Genomic DNA, 10,103 nt, shown 5'->3' with positions numbered 1-10,103 from the left:
CAGGTAGTTTACCTTGCCCTTAGGATTCCTTGAATATTTAATACAATGATCTACTTAACTCTTCTGCACATTGATGTGGCACCCAACCTGAAATTTCATCAGGACCATTTGCTTTTCCTTTGTCTAATTTGCTTAACTCTTCTTCTGATATTTGTATATCTGGTGATATGTGTGGGCATGCATGTTCCATACCATCTCTCTCAAAATTACATTCTTTAGTAAAAACTGATTGGAAGTTTTTATTTAGTTTTTCACATATATCTTTCTCTTGTGTATAGATGATCCCCTCATCCATAATGGACTGTATTTTATCTTAAACTTTGGTTTTGCTTCGGATGTAGCTGTAAAAAAAGCTTTGGTTGATCACTACTTTTGTTTAGTCTTCCTCAAACTGTCTCTGAACCTCCTTCCTTATCTTTGTATAATCATTTCTTGCCTGCTTATAATTGTTATATGCCCTCTCACTGTTGTCTCTTCTGTATTTACTCCACAGCAAGTCTCTTTTTTCTTCTGATTTTTAACATTCTGTCTTAAACCATTTCTTTATTTTCATTTACTGTTGTTTTGTAATTTTGGACTGCTATTTCATAAAAATCAAAGAATTTTCTATATATAATATTTAAATCTTGTCCTCTATGCCCCCTTTCCCAAACTATTTCTAAGAAGTACTTCTTCACGTCATCATAGTTGCCCTTTTTGTAGTTTAGACTCTTTTTGTAACTCTCATTACTGGTAACCTCATATGCAATCCTGAAGTTACAAATTAATACTGCATGGTCTCTTTTCCCGAGTGAGGGATGATACATTATAGTCAATTTCATTTCTTGCCTAGTAAATATAATTTTTAGTACCGATGGATCATCAAGTCCCTTTTTTCTAGTGTTTCCTTTACATGCTGTGTTAGGAAAAACTGCACAAGATCTAGGAGCTTTTGATCCCAACAGCTTTCATGGCTTTTTACATCTAAAGTATTCCAATTTATATTTGTATTGAAGCCTCCAGTTAATATAATATTGTGTGTGTGTGTGTGTGTGTGTGTGTGTGTGTGTGTGTGTGTGTGTGTGTGTGTGTGTGTGTGTGTGTGTGTGTGATTTCCCATTTCCTCGTCTATCTCTTGCTCTCCTTTCCTTTTTTTCCTTCGTTTATCACCCTTTCACCACTCTTCTCTACTTAACGACTACTTGGCTGTTTTACTAAAACCTGTGTCTTACTCTCAGGGACCTGGAACTACCCTCATCTTGGCAGAGTCACAGAAGCACTGAGTCAATTCAATGTAGGTTCTATCATTGCCGAATATGAGTACAAGTGGACAACACGAAGGTGAAATGTGGTAATGCTCCTCAACAACACAGAGAGTCCTTAAAGCACGAGTGGTGGGTCCCAACTGACACCAGCTTGAAGCGACAGCACTGTCTTTCGGCAGGGTGTCTAACTAGTTGAATATACAACCCACATTATTACACAAGTACAATATGTATAATATCCCACACCTAGCTCCCCCCTATAATTATGCTGATAGCGAAGTCTTGAGCAGGCTGCTGCTGCTGGTGAGTCCACTTTGAACGGCGAGGGTCTGGGCCACAGGTGGAGACATCATCAGTGTGGGGGTCGTCTGTGGGGAACCGCACTGGGTGGAAGAAGCAGCAGTTCGTCCACCAAACACAGCCACTGGCGAGCTTGACCTGGTAGTCCCGTGACTTGCTGATGGCCATAAGCGTGCCCACCTTGTCCCAGCGGTGTGAAGTTGGGTCCTGGATGCATACCTGCTCATTGATCTGCAAGCTGGGGAGGAGACGGGCATGTTGCTTGTATTGGGTCATGACATCATGAGCCCGTTTGACGGTTTGATGGTCACATTCCTCCATCTTGACTTGTCACTTCTTGAAAAACTCTGGGTAGGCAGGCACACAGGAGTGGAGGAGGCGTCCATACAAAAGTTGTGCTGGGGAGCGTCCAGTGTGGTTCGAGGCATTGCGAAGCTCTACCAGACCCCAGTCGAAGTCCTAACAGTCAATGTTGCCAGATGAGGCCACCTTAAGAATGAGATGCATTACATACTTGACAGAGGCCTCGTCATGGCCATTGGACCGTGGGTAGTGAGGTGAGATCATGTGATGGGCTCCCTAAGGACCTAAAAATGTTGCGAAGTCCCAGCTCATGAACTGGGGCCCTCCATCAGTCCTGAGTCTCTCGGGAATGCCTATGTCACGAAAGAAGTTCCGAAACTGGCATATGGTGGCGGCAGACATCATGTCGTGGCCACAGGGGATGACAACAGGCAACCATGAAAGATGGGCAGCCATAACTATGAAGGACTTCCCTGCAACACTGAAGAAGTCAGATGACACAGACTCAAAGGGTCTAGTAAGGTGCCATCAGAGAGCAGTGGTTCCTGCTGCTGGCTGGACTGGAGTATCTGGCATGGCTCAGATGCACGGACAGTGTTGGTGATGTCTGTGTTGATGCTGATGTAGCGTTCAAGATCTGACTCCCTCACTGATCGTGACCCCTTGCGTTCATTGCGCATGCGCCGCCGGTTGCCAGACGTACGACTCATTCGCAGCAGAAGCTCTGCAGAGAGAAGAACTAGCGGAATGATTGGTTATTGGTTATTTCGTACGTCAGTGGACTCGGGAATTTTGCCAGCTAAATCCGTGCTGATTTCACAGTTCAGTCCCATAATTTTTACCAATTACTCTTACTTGCCATTCTAAGGTCTCTTTCTCCTCTGAACCGTGTACAATGAACCAAATTCAGTGGGCCAAAAATAAATTAAGGACGAATCCTCAGTAAACACAAAAGTAGTTCCGTGTTGGGAAGACGGAGTACCCACTGATATTTTCATTTTGACTGTAGTTATGACCCTATTACAGCTATTACAAGAGATTTACGTGGCTTACATGTAGTTTCTTCGAAATTATATGTAAATGTAATCAGTGGTTTCGAGATGGTTAAGCCACTGCCAGCGATAACGAAGTTGCATAAGCTGTTGATCATAGTGAAGCATAGGTAGAAATGTCAATATATACAAAGTAACAGAAACAGGTTACATATAGTATATATTTAAATGGAATTCCAAGAGATTTTGTTCAGAAACCATTTGACTGTCGATTCAGTGACTATAATTGTGGGAAACGTGCAGAAACCACGAGATATTGCACTGTTAGTAAAGCATAATAACCAGTGAGTTTTCTTGTCATTGGCTGCCATCCCTCCAACTCACACACCCCATTTCATATATTTCTCTCCATTCCATCCCTCCGGCTCATCCTTGGTCTCCCCTCTCATACTCTCCAAGTCAGACTCTCAACTAACTTCTTACCTTGTGGCCATAACATCCCATTATCTGTACTATCATTTTCATTTACATATTTTTTGTTGCAGGTAAAAATATCAACAGTTATACATTTGGAAGGCCTCATTATTTAAGTTTAACAGGCAAGAACCATTCTGATTTACCAGAAGTGGGTTAGTTAAATAGATGTGGAGTTTAAGTTGAAATTTATGGTTAAACACTAATACTAGTTATAATTTTTTGTGGTGGTTGCATTTCATAAATGAACTATAAGCCATTCTTTGTTTCACCTAAAACAGCACTCTACTGGTAGCACTGCTGAACTTCAATCTTTCAGCATAGACTATTACCTTCTGGCCAACATTTTAACAAAACCAAATAAGTGTTGGAGATTTGATATGGTAAGGCACACCACTGCTTACTTTTAGATTAAATGAAGGTCCAAAGAGTCGAATGAATGAAAGCAGGAGCTGCAGGAGACAGGGAAGAACATTCAAGAGTGAAAAAAAATAAGTTGAAGGAAACTCAAGAGTTTTGAAGTAAATGGATACTTCGTTGCTTGATAAATAATGTAATTACTTGCAGATGATACATCTCCTTCCTTGGCGATGGTAAACAAATAGTGCTTGCCATGAGCTTTAGGAGCTGAATCTGAGAATCAAATTTGACAGAAGGAGGGAGGTGAGAAGACAGGAAGAAATCAGTAGGATAGAAGTTGTGGAAGCAATGAAGAAAGTTAAATCGGGGAAAGCCCCAGGAATTGATGGAGTGTTTGGTGAAATGCTGAAGCATGGGAGAGAGATAGTAGTAGAATGGATGTGGAAGATGTGCAGACTGGCCTGGGAGGAAGATAGAGTCCCAGAGGATTGGAAGTCAGGTATAATTATTCCCTTGTACAAAGGAAAAGGGGAAAAAGAAGTGTGTGGTAATCATAGGGGCATTTGTCTTCTTAGTAATATAGGAAAAGCGTATGGTAGGATACTTATTGACAGAGTTAGAGAAAGAACAGAGAAATTAGTTGGAGAAGAACAGGGAGGCTTTAGGAAGGGAAGAGGTTGTGTAGATCAGATATTCATTCTTAGATCTTTAGTGGAAAAGTTTCTAGAGAAGGGAAAGAAGTTGTATGCGGCTTTCATGGATTTGGAGAAAGCATATGACAGGGTGGATAGACAAGGATTGTGGAAAGTATTAAGAATATATGGAGTAGATGGGAAGTTGTTGAATGCTGTGAAGAGTATGTACGATGGTGCAAAGGCTGCAGTGCGTGTGGATGGTGAACTAAGTGAATTTTTCTCTTTGAAGGTTGGGTTGAAACAGGGATGTGTCATGTCTCCATGGTTGTTCAATCTGTACATGGATGGGGTAATAAAAGAGGTACAAGATAGGGTAGTGGATGTTGGAGTGGCCCTGGTGAGAGAGGATAGTGTTTGGAAACTCCCTGTACTGTTGTTTGCAGATGATACTGTGTTGTTGAGTGAAGACGAAGGGGAGCTGCAAGGCTTGGTGGATGAGTTTGGGAGAGTGTGTAAGAAACAGAATCTAAAGGTGAACGTAGGGAAGAGTAAAGTGATGGTCTTTGAGAGAGGTGAAGTCAGTGAATGTACAGCGTGGTTGGATGGTGAGGAATTGGAAACTGTGAGTACGTTTAAGTACTTGGGCAGTGTGATGAGTAAGGATGGAGGTTTGGAGGGTGAAGTGCTTGAAAGGGTACAGCAGGGAAGAAAGGTTGCTGGTTCTTTGAAAGCAGTGATAAGAAAACAGGGAAGTGAGCATGGAAATGAAAAAGTTACTACATGACAGTATTGTGATACCAACTCAAACGTATGGAAGTGAAGCTTGGATGTTGTTGGAAGGACACAAGTCAAGAGTGAGAGCAGTGGAAATGAGTTATTTAAGAGGAGCCTGTGGAGTCACATGGAGAGACAGGCTGACGAATGAGGATATAAAGGAGCGTTGTGGTGTGGATGTGGATGTGATAGGAAGCGTTATGAGGAACACACTGAGGTGGTTTGGCCATGTGGAGAGGATGGAGGGTGAAAGACTGACGAAGAGAGTGTATGTGAGTGAGGTGGAGGGGGGAAGAGGGAGGGGGAGCCCGAGGATGAGATGGAGGGATGAGGTGGAGAGGTATATGAGTTGGGAGCAGGGCAGTGAAATGGCGGGGGACAGGGCGACTTGGAGGCGATTTGTTTGTGGCCACCCCAAACGGGATTGAGGCGTCTGGCAATAGATAGATAGATAGAAATTTGACAGTGTAAGAGAGCATTATTATTATTTTAGAGGAATGAAATTACACGACTGTCAAGTAATTCTGACTGGCCATTCAGAGGGAGAAAAAGTGAGCTGATGGAGGGAACACTTTAATGAGTTGTTGAACACAGAGAATGAAAGTAATGCGAGTATAAGTGGCTGGGGAATGACTGGGAGAAGGAGGGAGGTGAGGAGATAGGAAGAAAATCAGTAAGATGGAAGTTGTGGAAGCAATGAAAAAAGTCAAAATGAGGAAAGCCCCAGGAATTGATGGAGTGTGTGGTGAAATGCTGAAGCATGGGGAACAGATAGTTGTAGAATGGATGTGGAAGATATGCAGATTGCCCTGGGAGGAAGGTAGAGTCCTGGAAGATTGGAAGTCAGGTATAATTATTCCCTTGTACAAAGGGAAAGGGGAAAAAGAAGTGTGTGGTAATCATAGGGGCATTTGTCTTCTTAGTGTAATAGCAAAAGTATATGGTAGGATACTTATTGACAGAGTTAGGGAAATAACAGAGGAATTAGTTGGAGAAGAACATGGAGGCTTCAGGAAGGGAAGAGGTTTTGTAGATCAGATATTCATTCCTAGATCTTTAGTGGAATAGTTTCTAGTGAAGGGAATGAAGTTGTATGCGGCCTTCATGGATTTGGAGAAAGCATATGACAGGGTGGATAGACAAGGGTTGTGGAAAGTATTAAGAATACTATATGGAGTAGATGGGAAGTTGTTGAATGCTGTGAAGAGTATGTATGAGGGTGCTAAGGCTGCAGTGTGTGTGGATAATGAACCGAGTGAGCTTTTCTATTTGAAGGTTGAGTTGAAACAGGGATGTGTCATGTCTCCATGGTTTTTCAGTCTGTATATGGATGGGGTTATAAAAGAGATACAAGGTAGGGCAGTGGATGTTGGAGTGGCCCTCATGAGACAGGGCAGTGTTTGGAAACTCCCTGTACTGTCGTTTGCAGATGATACTGTGTTGTTAAGTGAAGACGAAGCTGCAAGGCTTGGTGGATGAGTTTGGGAGAGTGTGTAAGACTCTCTCTCTCTCTCTCTCTCTCTCTCTCTCTCTCTCTCATACAAGTCATACTTGAAAAAAACGATCATCTTGAAGGAATATATACCTCAGAGATTATGATGTTTGTGGAGTTATTTGGAAAAAGAAGGGAGTTTGACAAGTGTGATGAGTATGAAATTATGGAATGCATTTTGCCCTCTGTGTAAAAAAAAAAAAAAAAAAAAAAGTACACTATTTATAATCTGTGGGTTGATGAGGTTCTACATGGTTATGATATTGTGGTAACTAATACGGTACTACAGTGCAACTCCCAAATTCAGAAATTTTCACGATCAAGAGGCTTATGGAAATTTAAAAATCTTGGAAAACTATTTCTCAATCATTACCATCACTTCTATGTATAAATATCCAACTGCTTGGCATTCCCTTCACAGATCACAGTATATATACTATAATGTACTTTATCTCACAGTCATGGTTCTGGTGTTAAAATTTATCAGTAAACAATGAAAATGTCTTCCTGGGGTGAGAAAATCACAACAAAAAATTATGAACAAAGCCACATAACTCAGATGGGTCCAGTTTAAGCTGGCTTGAGTGTCTGCAAAGTACTAAAACTCTTTGCCAACACAGTGTTCATACTGGAAGCCAAAGCAAGGAATTTTTATTATTATTGTTATCATTGTGTGTGTGGGAGAAAATACATATGATATTGTATTTACAAAACTATGTTGAGTAAACTGATTTCATCAAAAATTTTAGGAAAACCAGCATATCGACATTTGGGAAAATGATATTTTGGGATTTGCACAGTAGGACGACCATTATTTTGTATGTCAGCAACCACTTGGAGGCAGCTTGGGTGCACTATCTGGGATTGTGCTTATGGGTAGTATACCAGTACCTCTGTTCATGCATCTACTCCAATAACCTTATTCCTTTTTGCTTGCTCAATTCAACTTTCGAGTAGTCACATACATTTTCTTAAGTCACAGATAAATAAAAATAATTATGAATATGAAGTTTGTTTTACAGTCTTCTCCTTGTACTTTCCCAGTTTGGAAATTTAATGGAACTGACCCCATTTTAAGACTAGAGCAATATGACAATTGGTTTTCCAGTCAAAGTTTCTTCCATTATTTGGGGGCAGAGTGGCTCTGTGGTAGAGCATCAGGCTCAGAACTGGGGGGTAGGGGGGTCATGAGTTGGAGCCATGCCCAGTAGCTGCCTTGCCGAGAGGGGTAGCACCCTCCTGTCACCTACCAGGGCTATATGATCTGATACGGGCTAGCCCCGGGAAACTGTTATTCCCCTTCTTCCATTATCAGATTCAGGTTGAAAGGACTGTCTGGAAGAATGAGTATGACCTGTTAGTTTAAAGATTTGTACCCTACTTAAGGAGAATGGAAAGATGGCATGAATATGCCTTTATTTACAAGCATGGGTATTTGCAAAAATGAAAATCAATTATAGTAGGAAAGGTTTAAGAAAAATGGTAATCAGGCAGAATTTGTACCAGAAAAATACAATGAAGATGGCTGAAATTGAGATAACAGGCCCAATTAAAGAATAATACACTTACAGGACAACGGGATAGGCAAGACTGGAGGCACCCAGTCGTAGGCAACGCACTCCAGTGTAATGCAACCTAGCATAACAACCTAACTAAAGGTTAGGCTATATGAATTGGTCACTTTCCACAAGTGGTTACTAGAGCAATTTATATCAATATTTTTAATAAAAGCATACGTTGGGTCTGGTTAGTACCTGGATGGGTGACCGCCTGTGAACACCAGATGCTGTTGTCATCCCTACGTGTCAAGTGGGGTTGGTGGAGGATTAGTGCCCCTCCCTGTAAAACAATTAACTCTAAGCCCTTGGCCAGCCCGTTTGGGATACATGGCGTCTGGCAATGAATGAATGAATGAATAAAGATATGGCACTGGTGCAACTTCCACTAGTGTTACAAAACCAAAGAAATGATGTATTTCCATCCATCATCCAGTCCTATGTTGCTACATCAGGAGAGGAGCCCAGGGTTAGACAAGTTGGTCCTGACATTTAAGACGAGTGACCTGCCTCACTCATCCCTGAGTGGCATCACGTGAGCAGTAAACTCCAACCATCCCTTGGATATAAACCTACACAGGCTTAATCTGATTGGAGCACCTTAATTAACCACTAAACCATCAGGTGCCTTAATTAGGTTATATGGTTACCACCCAGCATAGTAAATGGCTTCCTTGTGTAAAGGAAGCCACTTGGCTTGTTACTCAGTGTTGAGTCACCCATAGGCAGAAAGAAGGTGAAAGAAAGACAGAAGAGAGAGTGTAATAATGTATTTAACCCGCCCCATCCCGACCACTTTTCCACCACTGACTCCCCCCAATCCTGACCATTTTTGGAAAAAAATTTTTTTGGCTCATACCTTCGCTTTTGGTGAGAAACATAGAAAATTCATAGAGAAATCGCTCACCTGAAGTTTAAAATACTCGATCCAGGTAGGAGTACCTCCTTACCTTACGGGGTTTTCTATCAGGCTGGCTGCAAAGAAAACGAGTTCTATGGGAGGATAACTATTCCACACCACTCATAAACGGTATTTATTTATTTTTTTTGGTACGAATTTATATGTAGTACGAGAGTATATTGGTTTTCAAACAGTAATATAGGCATTATAAGCATTGTTTCACTCAATAACTCATCATCATACCTGACCTTTTTTTGCCACATTACCTAATCATCATTTCTGAGTGTTTCTTCCTCTAATGTTTGTCCTCCACATTGTCATCGATTGGGGAATCACTCTGGCCATGAATTTCATACTGTGGCATGACATGGCTTTACTGGCCAGGTCACTGATAACAGGTGAATTGCTGAGGAAATGGCATGCAGGGGGTGGAGGAGGTCATCCTGGGTAAGGCATTGTCCCTGCCTGGCATCTCGTAGAGGAAAATGTCCCGTGTATACGTGCCAAAAATCACTCGCGAAAATTGAAAAGTGTGCAAATTAAGGACCTTGCAATTGATTCGCGTTTATGTATGTCAATGGGATTGGCAGTGACAAAAAGTGTGGATGTTAATTCACGTCGACGGGACGCCGCGGGTTAATGAAAACAGAAAGATGCAGGAATGGTACAACTTCCAACTGTGTGTATAAAATGAAAGTATTACTTCTATCTTTAAGAAGATGAACAGAGGAAGGAAAAATAAATTAATTTAAAAATAATCCATACACCAACTTACAGGTGTCCTCCATTCATAAAAATAAAGGGGGAAGGAAATAGATTTGGGTTCATAACGTGCATGTATTGTGGTGGAAGCTGTTGGAAGTAGAGGTTTGGTTTATCAGTATATGCTGGCCTACTCTCTGTGTTACTGAAAACACTGAAAAGGTTCCACAAAGGGAGATGGTGTGGAACAGGTCGTGAAGGCTGGTGGATACTGATATATATAATGAAAGTATAAAGATATGGCACTGGTACAACATCCACTAGTGTGTACCATAGCAAAATAAGATATAAACATATACAGTATAATGGA

The sequence above is a fragment of the Coenobita brevimanus genome, chromosome 61 (assembly GCF_032717465.1).
Source record: "Coenobita brevimanus isolate Jiangsu-jjx chromosome 61, ASM3271746v2, whole genome shotgun sequence".
Lineage (NCBI taxonomy): Eukaryota > Metazoa > Arthropoda > Malacostraca > Decapoda > Coenobitidae > Coenobita > Coenobita brevimanus.
Note: the sequence above shows the minus strand (reverse complement) of the source record.